Here is a 20,637-nt window from a genome sequence, read left to right as displayed (position 1 = left end):
TAAAGTATAACCTGGTATTTGCAAAGATAATTGAAATGAGGTTGCTTTGGTATACTGAAGACGAGTTTTTCACTTCGTTTTCCATTTTAGGGCCCATCACTAACTTCCTGTATCTTCTTTTAAGCAGACATCCCTGACCACAGAGAAGAAGCTGCAATTTAAAAACAACCAGATATCTGGTGCTATTTCAAAGGCATAACAGAGATCTGTGATACCTTGCTGTGGTGTTGGACTCAGTTTATGTCTTCCATCTTCCTCTGGTAGACAGAAAAATTAGTCTGGTTTATGATGAGTTTTATGTATGTTTATTGGAAAATGTTCTGCCTTAAACTTTTCATCATAGCCAAAAGCAAATTGCAGGAAAATGCTCTGCATAGACCTGTGTGTGCTTGTAATGTGGCAAATTTCAGACATGGGAGAATGTGGCTTTCTCTTGTGTTTGCAAGTACAGAGAGTTTTATGGATTCCTAGATGCCTGGCTAAGGACGATTAATATATAGTCTGTTGGCTTCAGTCATCTCTGGCTATTCATCACCTGATGATACACTCAATCATGTTCATGGGTTTAAAGAATCAGAACATGAGAAAAGGGTAAGGGCAAATGATCTGAAATACATCAATGGAAGCTCAATTCTAATTGGTGCTATCGTTTAGGTTTATGGCAGGTTCTTCATAAACCACTATGTGTGTGTAAAACGCATCAGAGACTTCTCACACCAGACCAAACCAGACTAGACAGAGTTACTTCATACAGTAATCACCAAACATTCCTATCTTTTAAATATAAGGAGCCGATCTATTGTAACCTCCTCTGTAAACACTGTTGCATTTATTCTTTCTCTTTTAATGCTTGACACTTAACCTGAATGACTTCTTTTATGTGCTCAGTTTGACCAACAGTATATAGAAAGCATCATTTGATTTTTAAATTTCCATTCCTGGGTAGATGTTTTGGTTATTAAAAAATAGCTCAACCCTATTTGTGTGGGACATATATGCAGGTAAATGGGTACATTTAGGGATTTTTTTTTTGTCCTTCCATTTCCCTGTCCACATTTGTGCTTGTAGATCTGTGTCTCTGGACATCCATTCTCTCCGTCATCAGATCATGGAGGCACCCATGGTTTATAACAGTAAGCAAGCCCATGTAGTTAAAAAAAAAAAAGTTGGAGAGCAGGAAGAATGTATAGGCGCATGAGTCTGCACAGAACAGAGCAGCAGCAGCTTGTCCAGGGAAGTCAGAGTTGCACCAGGGGTGCAGCAGGAGCATCCACCACAGGATGGTTGTGTCTGCCGGGGTCCCTAATTATTGCAGTCAGAAAGTGCCTGGTGAAAGGCTTAAAGGAGAAATTCAATGCAATTTCCTTTTATCTGCCTCTCCAATTGATGTCTATACAGAGCAAACAGGGCTCCCTAAACACGCCAGTCTGTTTCAGATACACAAGATTAAGTAGCTAGTGACATTCAAGACCAATCGGCCCACCCAGGAGGACTGAAACCAGTGGAAAAGCTGTCAGATTTCGCCTTTTCTCCATTAATCTTAAAGCTTTTCAGTGGTGCCAGGTCGCATCTCCATCAGACAAGCTGAGAAGAGTGTCCTGCAACTTTCTACACCCTCAATCCCCACACCAAGGAGAGTAACCCCTTCATTGCTGAGCTGATCTCTTAGGATATAGGGGATTCTTTTCACGGCCAGAAACAGATCCTCACTGGCCCCACTGCTTTTCAATACCGGAGGAATCTGGAAGCAGATGGCAGGATCCTTTTTCCTTACAAGTCCATAGCTGGTCCTCTCCCTGTAGGCTGTGTCACATAGATCTCAGAGATCAGCTGCCTTTGAGAAGAGATGGCTTTAGGGGACAGCTAAGGAAACAGGTGTTCCCCTAGTAGTCTGGAAGCTTCACCTACCTGACACAGTGCATGGAAGGAGAGAAGGAAAGCCAGAGGGCAAGAATGCAGGGAAAGATGAGAGAGAAGAAGAAAGAAGGTGCAAATAAAGGGAATGAAGTGTGAATTTGTAACGGTCCTTTCCCCCATGCCTTATTTTAAATCCCTTTGGAAGCAGGGGATGACCTGGGCAAGAGGTCACCAGTAAGGAGCAAAGGGACCTGTCTGCCACGCTTAAGCAGAGCGCCTGCCGAATCAGGATTTCCAAGAGCTCCGGCCGAGTGCCTGGCTAGGGGCTGTGTGTGCGGGTGCCACAAGATGGACAAGACTGAGGATGCAGGCGAGCATTTCTCAGTGTAGTCAGGGGTGGGAGAGGCCTGTGGCTTCCAGAAACCCAGCTTTGCCTTTGAAGACAGAACTCAGAGAACCCTCTGGCTGGAGGGGGCCAGGGTCTTTTCCTGCTTTCTCTTTACCCCTGAGAGCCTTTTCTGTGGTGTTTATATCACTGTCAGCCCGAGTCTACCCCCAACACTAGGTGTCTGAGACTGCTGTGGGCCCAGTTCCTTCAGCTGGGGGTGATTTATACCAGACTGATCCCGTTCAAAATCAAAACTCTGGCCTCCACTGAAATCTTTCACAGCTTATATAGTTTTAACACACACACACACTTACTTACAAAACATCCATTCTTGAGAGGAATAGATCACTCTCTGGATGGGTTATCTTGTTCCCGTTAGTAGGTGTGGCTTCCCACAGCTCCACCCCACCCCAGATGGCTGCTGGCAGCAAGGCCTCAGCCGGTTTCCCAAGTGCAGGAGTTATAAAATAGACGTCTAGGTGACTTGTTTTAGGACAACTTTCCATACAGTCCCTAGACTCATTTAAGTATCTTTGTTACATCAAAGAAGTCACCCTCCACAGCAGTCCTGGGGAACCAGGCCATCACCCAGAGTTACAGCATCACTTGGAAGATTAAAATCTTAATAAGCATAAAACTATGCAAAAGTAGACTTGTGGTGTCAGTTTCACCTCACCTGTAGGAAACAGAAGTGCCGTTGTTGTGTATATTAATATCTTTTCTCAAAGGAATATTAACCCAGAAGAAATAATAGGCATAATTATATCTAGGCATAATGACATATATATTGAATACTACCTTCGTCAGTATTATGCAACCACATTTATCCTAACTGACCATTATTGAATACTTAGATAAACACCCACTAATGAGAGGGGGCTTAGCACAAGACTCTGCATAGAGTTGATGCTCAATAATTTTCCAGTTTATTAAGTGCACGTCCTGACTAGTGCATTCAGTATACAAAGCACTTAGGTATTTGTATGGAATGTACATTTCTAGTACGGGCATCATCCATCCTCTAATATTACAGTTAAGAAAAAGATAAGGACTCCCACAAAGGGAACTGAAGCCCCTGAGGCCAGATGTTTTGTCTAGGAATTTAACAGAGGCTTTGTGTGATAAGAGTCTCTCTAAGAAGGGCCAGCACTCAAGATTGTATCACCATTACAATGGCAAAAACCGCAATTACTTTTGTGCCAACCTAATAATCAGCCTGTATGGCTTCAGTCCAGTCTGGGTTGCTGGGCCAGCAGATCATGCAGCTTAACATCTCCCCCGTAGCTTCTGCTAAACTGAGGACACAGGAAATTCCAGATAGGTAACTGGCAAAGGAATTGAATGAGAGTCTGAGAAGGTAGCCAACTTCTGGAGACAGGTGGTCAGCAGGATAGGTCCATCGTAGCAGCCTCTACTACTTTTTGCTTTTAAAAGTGTGATCACATCTTTACACTCTTGCAGAAATTCAGAATTGGGCCAGTACTACCTCCTGTTAAAAGGAGAAAGCAATTTGGCTGCTTGGCTGCTGGTGTCTGAGGAAGAAAGATGAAGGGCCTGACTTTGCCATGTGTGGACCTCCCCACACAGCAGATTGCTAGAATTGCCTCCTAACCATAGAGGAAGGAGAAACAGGGCAGCTTTCTTCTGTCATCTCCATCCTCATCACAGGCCCTCACACTGACAGCTGCCCAGAGGGTTGCTATACCTCACTAACCAAACTCTCGGCCCTTCCAGGTGGATAATAAGATATTATTATTTCTTGATTACTCAATAGAGGATTTGTATGTTGTATGGGCATATGTGAATTTAATATCAATTTTATAACTTTCTCAGTGATTTCCAAAGAAATCTATAGTTTAACTTTATTTGTATTATGAAAGGAAGAGAGTTGTAAGCAGTGTAGATTTAGAAATAAAGCGGTGGGAGTGGAAAGCCAGCAGCCCAGCATCACTTGTTTAAAACTCTACGATGGTAAAGAATCTGCACATTTCCAGAACTTGTCTCTCTTACCTCCCTTCCATCTTGTTCTATTTTTTGACTTTTCATGACCACACCTCTTGCCATCTTTATAGTCTATCTTGTGTGGGTAGGGACCCGTTTTGGCCAGATCCAGAATCATCTGGCTCCTTCTCTTTCTTGGCTCTTCTTATTTTACGTGTTATTCTGAGCATGGGTCACCCCTCAGCTCCCTTCTTACCTTCTCCTAATCATAGCCACAGGACAATCATAGGAAGAACATCTAGTTTTAATTACATGGAAATATGCAATAACATCTAGTGGATAATTTTCAATAAATCTCCACTAGGAATTGAGCTGTTTTTGCCCTTAACTTTCCTGATAGCTTCCTCAGATAAGCAGCTCATTTAAAATAAAATGTGTTGGGGGCATTTGGAAACCATCCCTGCCCTCAGCATCTTGGCCAGGCCTTGACTTCCAAGGCTTATCATATGCAAGTTAGGAGTTTCAACTGATGACCTGTTGGAACAGGAGCAGATGGGACAGGGCTTCCAGAGAAAAAGGGCTTAGCCAGCCTGAAGGCTGGGGCCTGGGATCCTCCGCGAGGGTGCTGATACAAGTTAGATTCTTTGCTGCTCACATGAAACAGCCTTTATAGTCCACACCCTGGGCCTCCGCAACAATGGATCTTCAGTCAACAGTAGTATTTGTCAGATGCCTTAAATGTGTATTTTCCGGCAAAATGGCTTCTGCCAAAAGGCAGGATAAGTCGAGGGATATTCTTGAGGGGAGTTTAATGCAATGGAGAAGTTTTCAACCATTCAGAAAGTGCTAGAAGTAAAGCGTTTGTTCATACTAAGACATGAACATTTAAAAATATTTAAAAGTACATTTGTTTAGTTGGCAAGATGTGTTTCAAGCTACTTGACTCAGTTGGATCTGAAGAAGTTAATAAAAGGGGTTTTGAGTGGTGAATAGACCCAATCTGAAACACAAGTGACTTTTGGAGTCTGCAAATGCTATCCCTCTATTAAGCACCTAGATCACCAGATAACTTCATTTTTGTATCATATTTCTCTGGACTCCCAGAGACTCAACTTTACAGAGTCAGTCTTTAAAAGAGCTTGAGAGGCCGGGTGCAGTGGCTCACGCCTGTAATCTCAGCACTTTGGGAGGCCGAGGCGGGCGGATTGCCTGAGGTCAGGAGTTTGAGACCAGCTTGACCAACATGGCAAAATGCCATCTCTACTAAAAATACAAAAATTAGCTGGGCATGGTGGCGCACGCTTGTAATCCCAGTTACTTGGAAGGCTGAGGCAGGAGAATCACTTGAACCCAGGAGGCAGAGGTTGCAGTGAGCTGAGACTGCATCATTGCATTCCAGCCTGGGCAAAAAGAGTGAAATTTCATCTCAAAACAAAACAAAAAAGCTTTGAGATGAGCTGTGGGGGTTGTTGGAGTGGAAGAGAGGCAATATAAGAAAGCTGCTGCTCTCTCTGTATCTGTGTTTGTGTGTGTTCATTCAGAACTGCTTCAGTGAAGTTGCTTTCTGCCTCATACCTACGTATAGTTCAAGGCCAAGAAAAAATGTGTCTAGCCTCCTCTGAGTAGACATCAAGAATGATATAATCTACTGTGTTTTGCCTTAGACTTGAGCTTGCTAGCATCTAAAGCTAGGATTTGGTCTCCTGCTGTTATCTTTCTTTTGCCAGAGCTTCTTGATATGATTTTCCCCCTTTGAACTTGCTCTTGGTCACACCAAGGTACTGATATATCTGTTCCAACGCTTGTAGTGACCTTACTGTCAAGACTTCGCATGCTATCTACGAATAGGAAGTGCCTGGATGGATTGGAAAGATTTTGAAACCACTTCTTTTGCTTTAGAACAAAACACATCTAAAACTATGTGCTGTGAAGTACCTGGAGAACCTTCCAGAGGCCCACGCAGAAGAGGACCTTTGATTTGGTCACTGGAACTACTCTCAGCATACAATAGTCCTTACCTCCTTTGGCTGCTCTGCTTCTTTGACTCACTTCCTGACCCAGACTTCTGTTTAGAAAGGAATCCTGTATTTCTGGTCCTTTCCCAACAGGCTGCTCTGCCTGCTTGGCTGTTTAAAGATGTGGTGCTTTGTGATTTGTTGCATCTCAGGGCATCTTTGAGGCATTTCTCCTGACCACCCTGCTTGCAGCTGCCAACTTCCTCTCCCTTCCAACAGCTGTTCTGATGTCCTGCTGTCATCCTCTCTGTATACAGCAGACAAGCAGTCTCGCTGCAGCTAGCATCCATCCTGTCAGTGTCGGTGGGCTGGCTGCATTCCAGGATATGGGTAGATGGATACAAGAGGACAAGCTTGGGAACCAAATGTTGGCAAGGGAGTGGAATGAACACAAATCCCTTTGCTAGTGATCATCAAGGAGGGGTGATAGGAACATCTCCTTCAGTTGATGACCTTTGAATTCGCAGTCTCTGGAAGAACTTTGACATCCAGGGAACCTTTGTGGGCTAAAGTCCTCTAAAGGGAATCTTTGTGTGATCATGTCCTCTAAGGGCACATGTTTTCTTTAAAGGCTTGTTGTTTTGCAAACTCAGAAAGGTTTCTGCTAGCTCTAACAAGCCTGTGGCTTCCCAGCAACCTGGACTCAGCTCTTGCATGTTCCAAAAGCAGTGATCATAGAATTAGACAAGCAAAGAAGCTGATCTGACAATGCACACAGTTTGTAAGCATGTGTTAAACTTCAGAGTAAGGAATGTATAAAGCGGAGAAGAAAAGTAACAGCTTATACCTCCCTACCCCCTCTTTCAGGATGAACTGAGAGTGATGATGTTCCTTTCTTTTCAAAACTGGCACAAGGAAAATTTTGGAGAAGAAACTGGAGGTCATGCCACAAATCCTGAGCTGGGGAACCACATGCTGTGGTGGAAATAGGAGCGCAGACACTGGATTTCCAGGACATTCTGCCGTGGGAGGTGGAGGGGGCATTGTGGTAGCTTTTGTTTTCAGAAAACAGGAATGAGGAACAGAATGAAGAATGGCGAGACAAATGCAATTGACATTTGTCGTTTTTGGCTACTTAGTATATGAACTACCTTTCTGTGTTTGAAAAATTTCCTCCCTAAAGGCCAGAAAACCCCCTTTACTAGCCTTCCCTGCAGCTCAAGTGTAGGCATGTGCCCTAGGATGGATCCCTCAGATGCATCACCCCAGCTTTTGAACAGGGAACCAGCAGCACAAAGAAGCAGAAACAGGACAGAAACCATTTGGTGGTAGAGGTGGCCATGGTACCAACATTCAGCTCCCTGTGTTCCATGGGGACTGGAGGGCCTCACTGGTCTGGGTCTATGCTCCCACCTGTTCTCTGAGCCCAGTGTTCTTGAAGAGTTTGTGAGCTACTTCATATCCTTTGAAAACAGTGTGTTTTCTGCTTAAGTCAGACATAGTTTCTGTTGCTGGCAAAATGAAAGTTCAAAATAAAACCAGAGCTGCCTCTGACTCTCATCCCACATATTTGAATCAAACTCAGATTTCCTACAACAGCAGGCTTCTGATGCCCAGCCTCAGTCCTGAGCTCTGGAGGCTACAACCTGGCCTGCTTATAGATGGAGGACCAAATGAAGGTAAAGAGGAGAGGGGTGAGGAGAGGACTGGGTGGCAGGGACATATGATCTGGTCAGGGAACAGGAACAAGTGGCAGCACTGAGGGTTTTCAACACAGGGAGGGCCTGAGAAGATTGAGGCGTGTACAGGGAGGCGGGCATGGTTTGTGACTGTCAGATTCAAAGGTTGGGGTTGAGGGACTCACCCTGAGTTCTGTTTGCCCAGGAGGCCCAGGCTGGCTGAGCAGGCCAAGCCCAGTGTTAATAGAGAAGAGCATGCTAGTTTTCTAGACGAGGAAGGAAATGTGTCAAAATCTCTCACTTTGGCCATCTCAGTGGAGAAAGGCGGAACTGTATGAAAGACCATGTTCTCTTCTTCTCTGTGCTCTGGGGGCTAATATTGATAACTGGGGTTTAGCACATTAAAGAAGAAGTCATGCAACCTTGTCTGGAGAATCTATGCAATTCCCCTTCAATCAGAGCTGATATACACACATACCTTGAGACCTAAACAATCTAATAGCACCAGATGGTTCCTTAGGAAGCAAATTAATTAGACATTTCTCTAAAGGTATTATAGTCCAGTTGGGGTAAAAAGTTGGAAAAGTTCTTTGTAGTACTGGGGGCAAAGGAAGCAATGTTTTATTTGAAGTAGAGAGTGGCTGAAATTATGGCACAATCTGCAGGCAAGCAACATTCTGGCATTTCGTTTTAGGCTAAGAATAGGTGCTTGGCTACTCATTTGCTGGAATTACTACTCCAGCTACCTGTACAGCCCTCCAATATTTAGAATAGTGGCCCAGGTATTAGGAAGAGCATGGCAGAGACTTATGAATTTTCTAGAGGTGGAAGAATTCATTCATTAATTTATCTACTCATTTGATCAATATTCATTAAACACTTTCTATGCTAGGCACTGTTGTCTGGGCCTTTCTCATCATGAAATTGAGATTATGCTTTTATTTAACCCACACAATGCCCTGAGATAGGTCTATTTGTTACCCTCATTTTACAGATGAGGAAACAAGCAACTGCTCAAAGAGAGGATCTCAAAAGGGACAGGTGTTGATGATATTGTCAGAGCTGCTTCATGGGGAATCTCAGCCTCGCATGGTGGAGTTATGACCAATGGAAAAAAAAAATAAGGCTTTCCACGTACTTTCTTGGCAGTCAGTGAGGGTCAGGGTTGGTTTTGTGTCCCTAAAATGTCACATGAAATTGATAGGTACTTCCAAAGGGGCAGTCTAGAAAGTAAAACAGTAGATGTGGGGCTGTGTGGAGTCTATTGTTGGGTAATCTTTTTCAAACAATAGGAATATACCAGCTTGTAAAGATTTGCCCACTTAGCTTCAAGTCTCTCTGAACACATTTCCCCCCACTCTGTGAAGAGATGAAGACGTGCAAATATAACTCTTTTGATGTTCTTAAGTGAAAAACGTGATATGGAATAGCAGATAAATGTGCACAATTTCTTATCCAGTGAAGAGCTCTAGAAATATTTTGACTTCATTTAAATGTTATATAAATATGTGCTGGTGGAATTTTTTTCTAAACAAAATACCTTGAAGGACTTTAGTTGTCTATATACAACTTCTTGCCTGTGGAAAATGTTGACTTCCTGATTACTTTGACTCCTTGTATTCACCTGAAATTTTGCTTTTGCAGTAGCTTTTCTTATGGTTTAGTGGCATTGCCTGTCCAGTGACAGGAAGTGGTGTCCTTATTGGGACTAATATGCGTTACGGCTCTAGAACCAGCAGAATCCACTTCTGCTTTTTTCTACACTCTTCTTTCTATAGAAGAGAAGGGAATGGGGATCCCACATGGTGTTCACTGCCTTGGGCATACTGAGATATCTTTGCAAAAGGAGAAACAGCACCAGCAACAAAGCATTTTAGCCCGCTTTATTTTACTTCTTCTGTGATTCTTTGCCACTTAGCAATGCTAATCAATTGATTTGGGACTGGAAATACAGTTCTTATGCAATCTTCAGCTTTTCTTTAATAAGAACATAACTATCATCTGATATTTTTTCCCACTTTTCTCCTTGCAAATGTAATATTTGGGTCAGTTCTTGAAAGTGAACTAAGTTTTCTCGGCCCATAAAAGAACATATTCAAAATGTATACTTTTCTTCATGTCACAGATAAAAATAAGATCATTAATTGTATATATAATTTCCATATGATTTTTAAAATTTTTATTGCAATAATTTATTTTAGATTTATATTAAAGTTACACGGAAGGTACAAAGAGTTTCTGTATGCCTTTCACTCAGAAACTTTCAGTTTCTTTTAATGTTGTTTAATGTTAACATCTTACATAATCATGGTTCCATTTTCAAAACTGAGAAATTAACATTGGTATTTTGCTAGTAACAACAGAGTTTACGCAGATGTGAACAGTGTTTTCATTAATGCCCATTTTTAGTTTCAGGATTCAGTCAGGATACCGTAGTTCATTTAGCTGAAATGTACTCTACAACTTTATCAAATTCATTTATTAGTTTTGATATTTTTTTGATGGAGTCATTAGAGCTTTCTACATATAAGATCATGTTGTCTGCAAGCAAGAATAGTTTAATTTCTTCCTTGCTGATGTGGGTGCTTTTTACTTCTTTCCTTTCTTTCCTTTCTCTGATTGCTCAAGCTAGGAGTTTCAGTACTATGTGGAATAGAAGTGGCAAGAGTGGAGATCCTTGTCTGCAACCTCTATCTCTCGGGTTTAAGTGATTCTCTTGCCTCAACTTCCCAAGTAGCTGGGACTACAGGCATGTGCCACCACGCCTAGCTAAGTTTTGCATTTTTAGTAGAGATGGGGTTTTACCATGTTGGCCTCAAACTCCTGATTTCAGGTGATCCACCCACCTCAGCCTCCCAAGGTGTTGGATTACAAGCATGAGCCACCATGCCCAGTCAGTTTATGATATTTTTAATGTGTTGTTGAATTCAGTTCGCAGGTATTTTTTGATGACTTTTGCACCTATGTTCATCAGAGAAAATGGCCTGTAATTTTCTTTTCTTGTAGTATCTTTGTCTGACTTTGATATCAGGGTAATGCTGGTCTTGTATAATAAGTTAGGAAGTATTTCCTTCTCTTCAGTTTTGGGAAAAGTTTGAGAAGGATTGGTGTTAGTTCTTCTTTAAATGTTTTGCAGAACTTAGCAGTGAAGCCATCCAATCCTGGGCTTTCCTTTGATGGGAAACTTTTTTATTACTGATTAAATTCTCTTACCCATTATTGCTTTCTTGAGATTTTCTATTTCTTCATGATTCACCCTTGATAGCCTGTATGCATCTAGAAATTTGTTTCTTCTAGGTTTTCCGATTTGTCAGTGTATAATTATTGTAATAGTCTCTTATGATTCTTTGTACTTCTGTGATATTAGTTGTAATGTCTACTTTTCCATTTACAATTTTGAGTCTTCTATTCTTAGTCTATCTAAAAGTTTGTCAATGTCTTGTTTTCAAAAAAAACCAACCCTTAGTTTCATTGATCTTTTCTGTTGTTTTTCTAGTCTCTATTTCATTTATTTCTGTTGTGATCTTTAGTATTTCCTTTCTTCTAACTTTGAGCTTAGTTTGTTCTTTGTCTAGTTCCTTGGGGTGTAACATTAGCTTGCTTATGTGGACTTTTTTGATGTAGGTATTACTGCTATAACCTTCCCTCTTAGAACTGGTTTTGCTGCATCCTGTAAGTTTTGCTATGTTGTATATCTGTTTTCATTTCAAATGCAATGTTTTTTCATTTCTTGTTAATTTTCTTCAATCCATTCATTATTTAGGATAACGTTGCTCAATTTCTATGTATTTTTGCATTTTCCAGAATTTCTCCTGTCACTGATATGTACTTTTCTACTATTGTAGTAAAAAATTATACTTGATATGATTTCAATCTTCTTACATTTGTTAAGACTTGTTTTGTGGCTTAACATGTGATCTATCTTAGAGCATATTCCATGTGTGCTTGAGAGGAATATATATTATGCTGCAGTCATATGAAATGTTCTATATGTGTCTATTAGTTTTATTTGGTCTAAGATATAGTTTACATCTGATATGCCTGAATGATGAGTCCATTGCTTAAAATGGGGTGTCAAAGTCCCCCACTATTATTGTATTACAGTCTTTCTTCAGATCTATTAATATTTACTTTATATAGTTAGGTATTCTGATGTTGGGTGCATTTATATTTACAACTGTATATCGTCTTATGAATTGACCTCTTTATTATTATATAATGAAATTTCTTGTTTCATTTTATAATTTTTTACTTTAAAGTCTATTTTATCTGATATACAAGTATGGCCAACCTGGTCTCTTTTGGGTTCCAGTTGCATGGAATATCTTTTTATCATTTCTTTACATCTTTGGTGTGTCCATAAAGGTGAAGTGAGTGCTTTGTAAGCAGCATGTAGTTGGTTCCTGTTTTTATACATTTAGCTATTCTGTGTCTTTTAATTGGAGAATTTAATTCATTTACATTTAAGGTAATTATTGGTATGTAAGTATATACTACTGCCATTTTGTTAATTTTTTTGTGTGTTTTGTTGATCCTTTGTTTGTTTCTTCCTCTCTTGCTGTCTTCCTTTGATTAGGTGAGTTTCACTAGGAGTATACACTGATTCCTTACTTTTTATTGTTTGTGTTTCTACTTAAGAGTTTTGCTTTCTGGTTATGTAAGGCTTACATAAAGCATGTCATAGTTAAAACTGGCTGTTTTGAGACAATAATAACTTAACTTTGATTGCATAAACACATTTTACACTTTTATTCAACCCTCCTCAATTCTTTTGTTGCCACAATTTATATCTTTTAATATTGTGTATACCTTAACAAATTATTGTAGTGATAGTTATTTTAAATATTGTTGTCTTTTAATCTTCATACTAAAGATATAAATGATTTGTACACCTCCATTACTGTATAAGAGTATTCTAAATTTGCTTTTTTTTTTTCTTTTTTTGAGACAAAGTCTCACGCTGTTTCCCAGGCTGGAGTACAGTGGCACAATCTCAGCTTACTGAAACCTCTGCTTCCCAGGTTCAAGTGATCCTCCTACTTCCTCAGCACCCGCCAATAGCTAGAATTACAGGCACATGTCACCATGCCTGGCTAATTTTTATATTTTTAGTAGAGATCGGGTTTCGCCATGTTGGCCAGGCTGGTCTCAAACTCCTGACCTCAGGTGATCCACCCGCCTGAGTCTCCCAAAGTGCTGGGATTACAAGTGTGAGCCACTGCGTCCGTCAGGTTGTTTCTTTTACCAGTGAACTTTATACTTTCATATTTTTTGTGTTACTTACTAGCATTCTTTCAGCTTGAAGAACTCCCTTTAGCATTTCTAGTAAGATGAGTCCAGTGGTAATGAATTCCCTCAGCTCTTGTTTGTCTAGGAAAGTGTTTCTCATTCCTCCTTTCCTAAAGGACAGTTTTGCCAGTTAAAGTATTCTTGGTTGAGAGGTTATCCCCCTCCCCTCACCTATCCAGCATTTTGTATATATGCCATTTACTCTCTCCTGGCCTATAAGGAGAGAGTAAGTTTTCTGCTGAGAAATCTGCTAGCCTTATTGGAACTCCTTATATGCAATATGCTTCTTTTCTCTTGCAGCTTTCAGGATTCTCTCTTTGTCTTTAATTTTTGGTAATTTGATTATACTATGTCTTGGTGTAGTCTGCAATTTTGTTCATATTGAATCTGATTAAAACCCTTTGACCTTCCAGTATCTAGATATTTCTGTCTTTCCCCAGATTTAGAAAGTTTTTTGCTATTATCTTTTTAAATCAGCTTTCTGGCCCTTTGTCTTTCTCTTCTACTTTTTGAACTCCTATAATTTGAAACTTTGCTCTTTTGATGCTCTCCCATAAATTCCATAAGCTTTCTCTATTCCCCTTCTTTCTTTTTCCTTTTGTTTCTCTGACTGGGTAATTTCAAATGTCCTATCTTTGAGCTCACTGATTCTTTCTTCTGCTTGATTGAGTCTGTTACTGCAGCTCTCTATGGAATTTTCCAGGTCAGTTATTGTGTTTTATTAGCTTTAGATTTTTTTATAGTTTCTATGTCTGTTAAACTTCAAAGTTTGTTCATATATTTTTCTGATGTTTAGTTGTCTATCTGTATTCTCTTTTAGCTCACTGAACTTCTTAAAGATGATTACTTTGAACTCTTTGTCAGACAATTTATAAATCTCTCTTTCTTTAGGGTCAGTTTGCTGGTGAATTATTTTCTTCCTTTGGTGGTGTCATGTTTCCCTGATTGTTCTTGATCCTTCTGGTTATACACTGGTGTCTGTGCAGACTAGAAAACACTTTGGGAAAACTGTTCACCAGTCAGTCTGCCCAGAGATTCTGGGCAGGGCTTCTGACATGTTCTGCAGGTAGGCTTGTGCTGGAATCTTCAGGCAGGTTAACCTAGTTGCCTTTGTCAGCAAGTGTGTGGGCCTAGTGCCTAGGTTTGTAGGGTTGGGCTTGGAGCCTAGATCCACTGGGATGTATCTCTTGATTGAGTCTGCAGGGGTGGGCCTGGAACCTATAGTGGCCAGCCTGAACTCTGGCTATGTAGGGGTCAGCCTGAAACCTGAGTGTACAGTTGCCAGCCTGAAGCTTGGGGATATGGGGTCATGCCTAGGGCTGTGAGTGATTTGGAACATGGGGCAACTGGGGATGTCCTGGCCCTGGGGTGTTCAGATCAGATTCTGAGTCTGTGAGGGCTGGCCTGCTGCTGGAGTTTGCCTGGGGTGGGGCTACTGTGGTAGGGCCACTGTGGTGGGCCCAGGGCATCTGGGCCCAGCCCATTCCTGGGGCCAGTCTGGAACCTAGAGCACTGGGGTTAGCTTGGTAGTAGGGGAGGCCTAGAGGCTCAGTCTCTGGGTACTGACATGAAGTCTGGGACTATGAGGACCTGCGCAGCACTGGATTTTACTGGAGCAGGTCTAGTGTTGGGGTCCAAGGCATGTCTAATGCTCACTTCCCTCTATTTCTTCCAGATATCTCAATTCACACTGTGCTACCTGGATTAGGGAAGGGCTGATGTGTGTAATGTATAACTGTCTTTCTTATCCTCTTCAATGCATTGTTTCTTATTTCTGTGTTATACCCAGGTGCTGTCATCTCTTAATTTCCTTAGCTCTGTGAAGGTATTTTTATGCATGTTTAGTTATTCAAATTCATGTTTCTGTGGAGGAATGAGTGCTGGAAAGTCCTATGCTGCCATTTTACTGATGTCTAGATTCTGTTTAGTTTTTGAAATTACTGATGTGGTTTGATTTATTTTTAAATTTTAATTTGTGAGATTTTATATACACACACTGCTTTTTTCTTCTTTCTTGCTAAGTAGATTTATTAAGGTTTTCTTATTTTGTCTTTTCTCTCTGCTAGTTTAGAAGTTCTCTTTTTCCATTCTTACAATATTACTCATTTAAAAAAATGCACACTTGTCTTAAAGTCTAAAGTTAATATTGCTACCCTCCTCCTGAGAGTTAAACTCTTCACTAATCCTCATCTTCCATATTATTGTTGTCTAATATAGTAATTACACCTTGTTTTCAACCCTCTCAAAGTAGCCCTTATTTTTATTGTTTAACAGTCAATGCTGATTTATATATACTTACAATGATGAATGTATTAATTTGTCATTGTTCCCAGCTTTTTCCTTGGTTCTTAAAAAAACTCATCCACTAGTGTTCCCTTCAGAATATGTTCTCAAACTTTGTTTGAAACCATATTCATTTCTCTTCAGTCTTGAATGATAAGTATAGCATTTTTGATAGTTATATTTCATTAATATTTTAAAGATATTTTTATATTATCTTCTGGCCTTTGATGTTGCTGATAGAAAATCCATTTTTATTTTAATTATTTTTAAGGTAGGAAATCTGTCTTTTCCTTCTGGTTGCTTTGAAGATATTCTTTGCTGTTTGACACGTCTAAATGTGAATGTATTTATATTTATCCTATTTAAGACCTATGCTTCTTCAAACTGAGGATATATCTCTTTAACCATTTTGAAAAATTCTCAAATATATTATTTTCAGACCAGGTGTGGTGGCTCATGCCTGTAATTCTAGCACTTTGGGAGGCCGAGAGTTTGAGACCAGCCTGGCCAACATGGTGAAATGCTGTCTCTACTAAAAATAGAAAAATTAGCCAGGTGTGGTGGCTGGTGCCTGTAATTCCAGCTGATCAGGAAGCTAAGGCAGAAGATCACTCGAACCTGGGAGGTGGAGGTTGCAGTGAGCTGAGATTATGCCACTGCACTCTAGCCTGGGAGGCAGAGTGAGACGGTGTCTCTCTCTCTCTCTCTCTCTATATATATTTATATGTGTGTGTGTGTGTGTGTGTGTGTGTGTGTATAATATATATAGCATATATATTATACATATATATATAATTCTACCCACAACTCTTATTGCATACATATTAAGTCTCATCTTCATTTCTTTTAATATTCTTTTGTATTTTGAACATCTTTATCTCTCTGCTTTATTTTGCATAATTTCCTCAGATTTATCCTTCACTTCACCAGTTTTTTCTTCAATTCGTCTAATCTGCCTGCTTTTTAATCTTCCTATAAGTGTTTTTAATTTGTTTCAAAGTCTTTTCATGTGTAGAAGTGGTATTTGTTTTTTTTTTTTTCACATCTTTCTATTCTTTGTACATAGTATTCTTCTTTAGAAGTTCTCTTCTTTTTTTAAAATCACCATCATAATTTTAAACATAGCTATTTTATATTTTCTTTCAGAATTTTCTATTATCTTCAGAAATGTTAATGCTAATACTTGTGTTTGTTGTATCTCCTTATGCTATGTGCTTTGTAGTGAACTGTATCCTCATATAGTTTAATTTCTTTTCATTATGAGTGCATCTTTATCAGTGGGGTGTGTGTGTGTGTGTGTGTGTGTGTGTGTGTAGAAATTCAACATGCCTGGGTTGTAAAAAATATTGCTAAAAGGAGTATCAGTTGTTCGGGATTCCTTTGAACAGTAATTTCTCATAGAAATTCTTCTCCACTAGAGCCTTAGGAAATTTTATCTCAAGTTCTTTATATTAGGGGATGTAGCCCTTTTGGTCAGTCTTTCAAAGAAAAGGCAGTTTTTCCAGGGTTGGAGGACTTCAGTTCTATATTTCCATCATCTTCAGGCCTATGACCCCATTTAATCCTATCTGGACATTAACACTCCCTTCTACCATTCTATGTGAGAGCATGCCAGCCACTGCTGATAACTCAAGCTGTAAGTTCCTCTGTTGTTTCTGGCTGAGAGCCTGACTTTTCTTTTTTTTCATTCAACTAGTTAATATTTTGTATATATTTTTTTGACCTGTTCATACATTTATAGCTGAAGAAGGGTATCTACTATCTCAACCTGTATGTCATGGAAACTGAAAATTCCCTAATTACATTTGCACGAGTCTTACCTCTCTTTGTACCTATTGTTCAGACTATTCCTAAAATCTGCAAATCTTTGTGAAGTCTTTTTAGGTTTTTCAAAAGATTGTTTTTCAAATAAATAGCTAACATTCTATGTACTTGACTAGAGTCTAAGCACTCTACATATTCCATGTGATCTTCATAAAATTCTGTAAGTTAATTCATATCATTACTATCTTGATTTTCAGATGAAGACAATGAGACATTAAGAAGATACACTTTTTCAGGGTCACACAGCTATTGAGTGATGGGTGCTAGGATTTAAATCCATGTCTGTCTGTTGCCAGAGTGTATGATCTTAACCATGGAGCTCTATTTTTCCTGGTTTCCTGTTCTTGCCTTGGTAGATTGATTGTAAACTTCTGAAGTGCTTCGATGATGACAGGAAAAAGCCACTAGGAAAGTTTCTTACTCATGAGGGACAGGATAACTGGAGCTGAGCAACACTGCAAGCCCATTGGCAAGACGAATGTGAACTTCAACTTCAGTTCCACTTTATTTAATCCACACCAGCTAGTAAAGTTCAAAGCAAGCTCAGATACTCTTTTTAGGTGGGATTGAAGATGACACTAGAAGAAACCTCAAAGAGCTTATGCCCTTTTATAAGCACTCATTTCCAAATAAGTGTTTAGGCACAACAGAGAAGCCAGCTTAGAAATTCTTGGGATGTGGTACATTTATTGGAAAAGTAATTTGGAAAATGTTTAATGTATTAATAGTCATGCTACTTTCCAACTAGGCACTGAACATGGTTTTTGTTCAATTGCATTCTAATTTTCCATTCATATGAGATGTTTCTGGGGGAAATAAAGCATGTATAGCTCTCCGCTTTGTGAGAACACAATAGAAAACAAGAAAAACTTCTGTGTGTATCAGTCTGTAATGATCAGAACATGTAGCAAATTACCACAAAAATATTACTATGGCATCAAAGGAATAAACATTACTTATTATTTTTAATACCATGAGTGTTACAGAACTTTTTGTTTTCTTTTCCCTGAATAAGTTACATAAATCTTTCTTCTTTGCTTTAGCCTGTTTCTAAGACATTACAATTAAGATAAAAATTTATTTAGTTTTACAAAAGCATAGCAGGCAGAGAATTAAGCATTTAGACTTAATTTTATGTATGTTCTAAAACTCAAATATTCTCTGGTTATTATAGCTATTATGAACTGAATTGATTTTCCCCACCCCCAAATTCACATGTTGAAGCCCTAACACCCAATGTGACTACATACAGAGATTGGGTCTTTAAGGAGGTAATTATGGTTAAATGAGGTCAGAGTGTTGGGTCCTAATAAAACAGGACTGATATCCTTATAAGAAGAGAAAGATACCAGGAATACATGTACAGTGGTAAGGCTCTGTGAGGGCACAGTGAGAAACTGGTCATCTACAAGGCAAGGAGAGAGGTCTCACCAGAAACCAACTCTGCTGGCACCTTGATCTGGGAATTACAGCATCCAGAACTGTGAGGAAATAAATTTCTTTACTGCTACTACTTTGTGGTATTTTGTTATGGTGGCTCTAGCTAACTAATACAAACACCTTTCCTTTCTACCACAAAGTATTTGAAAACTTAATGTATAATATTCTATCTAAGCAAAATACAATTCAAGCAAATGTATTAGTCCATTTTCACACTGCTGTAAAGATAGTACCTGAGACTGGGTAATTTATAAACAAAAGAGGTTTAATTGACTCACAGTTCCACATGACTGGAGAGGCCTCAGGAAACTTATAATCATGGCAAAAGGCAAAAGGGAAGCAAGGCATGTCTCCTTAGTAGGAGAAAGAGAGTACAAGGGAAACTGCCACTTTTAAAACCATCAGATCTCATGAGAACTCCCTCACTGTCACAAGAGCAGTATGAGGGAAACTGCCGCCATGATCCAATCACCTCCCACCATTCTCTCTCTCGACAGGTGGGATTATAATTGAGATAAGATTTGGGTGGGGATACAGAGGCAAGCCATATCACCAAGTAAACACTGAAAACAAACAAACTGCCCATTAGTTAGCCCGAACTATATATACTGTGAGGAAATTTACGTTATTGTGACGTAGAATATATCAACATGTAGCCAGATACATTCAAAAGCACTAAATTATTTATCAGATTTTGAAGTTACATGGAAAATTTTCACACAGCAAGTATTCTGAAATGATGAAAACTAGAAACTTAAGGAGTTTTCATTTATAGACATTAAACTAATTGTTTAATAAGTCACTGAGAATTTAACAAATTTAAGATTTCTTAAAAATAAGTAGATCTTCTCTTCTTCACTTAGGGACTAGTCCAGTGGACAAGGGAAGACAGCTGCCTTTAAGTGCATATATTTTGAATAGAAATTATGTGAGCAAGAATGTGACTTCTAGCCAGTCTTTGGTCATAGACATCAGGCCTAACATATGTAGAGACATTTACAGCTCCCCTTCAAATGAGAGTCATTAAGATTCTGTTGATTTGACTTACTGCTAAGGAAGTCTCTTCACCAGAGATCAACACTTGTGTATTATTCAGAAACACAAGCCATTTCTATGCAAAGAATGTGATTTGCTTTGCAATGGATATAGCTAGGAAGAGAAAAACTCATTTCTTTGTTCTAAGACCAGAATTGGATTTGAATGGACTTGAATGCTGGTGCTGTGTAGCTAGAATAGAATACATGCCAGTAACTCACATTAGTAAATTCTCTGGTGAAGATGCTTTTCCAGGTGGAAACATATTTTCATGAAGAAGGAAATGTTTTTCTTTTTGTAAAGGATGGAAAGACTTCATCTTAATCAAAAATTTTCTTAAGCTTAAGCTTGTTTTTCCCTCTTTGCTCTGTGTACTATCTGATGCTCTGTTGCAGAGGCTCCTGGGTAAACTTTGGTCCATCATAAACACTCTCCTGCCACTTCTCATTTGCTCTTCACCTCGCGATACCTCTGGTGCTTCTTGTTTTCTCCCTGGGAACTGGTTCTCAGAAGCTGTCATGTTTTCCTTTACTGCTTGTTGGACACCTACAAGATACTCCTGGGCTAATAATTTACAAGACCAAATAACATAATCCTTTACTCCAAGGGCTAATGGTTTATGTCTAATGACCTCAAAGGCCTGAGCCAATTGAAGGGAAAATGGTATTTGCGTTCTTCTGGAGTGTTTATACTCTCCAGGGAACTGAGTAGTCCATTGACATGGTCTACATTTTTCCCCTCTAAATAGTTGACAATGTAGCACCGAGATTTGGTGATGGAGCCAGATTTACCTTAGAGGGGGCTATCTTTTACTCTGAGAAAGACTCTTTTTGTTTTGTTTTGTGGCACATTTTCTATAGAAGAGAGGGCTTTGAACACAAGTTCTAAATAAACCTAGACAATAATTCCTATATAATAAGTAGAAATTATATTCTCTGTCAACATT

General features: G+C 39.4%; 1 long non-coding RNA gene across 1 annotated transcript in view; it reads left to right on the top strand.

Annotated features, from left to right (window-relative positions):
• Positions 1-10,052, top strand: part of LOC135274787 (uncharacterized) — a 32,952-nt gene extending 22,900 nt beyond the window's left edge. The window contains exons 2-4 of the long non-coding RNA XR_010342531.1: positions 1,069-1,133; positions 2,063-2,227; positions 8,815-10,052. This is a non-coding gene — a long non-coding RNA (uncharacterized LOC135274787). The remainder of the gene's footprint in view (positions 1-1,068; positions 1,134-2,062; positions 2,228-8,814) is intronic.
• Positions 10,053-20,637: the final 10,585 nt, after the last annotated feature.

The sequence above is a fragment of the Aotus nancymaae genome, unplaced genomic scaffold (genome assembly GCF_030222135.1).
Source record: "Aotus nancymaae isolate 86718 unplaced genomic scaffold, 86718_ANA_hifiasm-v0.15.2.pri h1tg000014l, whole genome shotgun sequence".
NCBI classification, from domain to species: domain Eukaryota; kingdom Metazoa; phylum Chordata; class Mammalia; order Primates; family Aotidae; genus Aotus; species Aotus nancymaae.
This window is presented reverse-complemented; position numbering and strand designations above follow the sequence as displayed.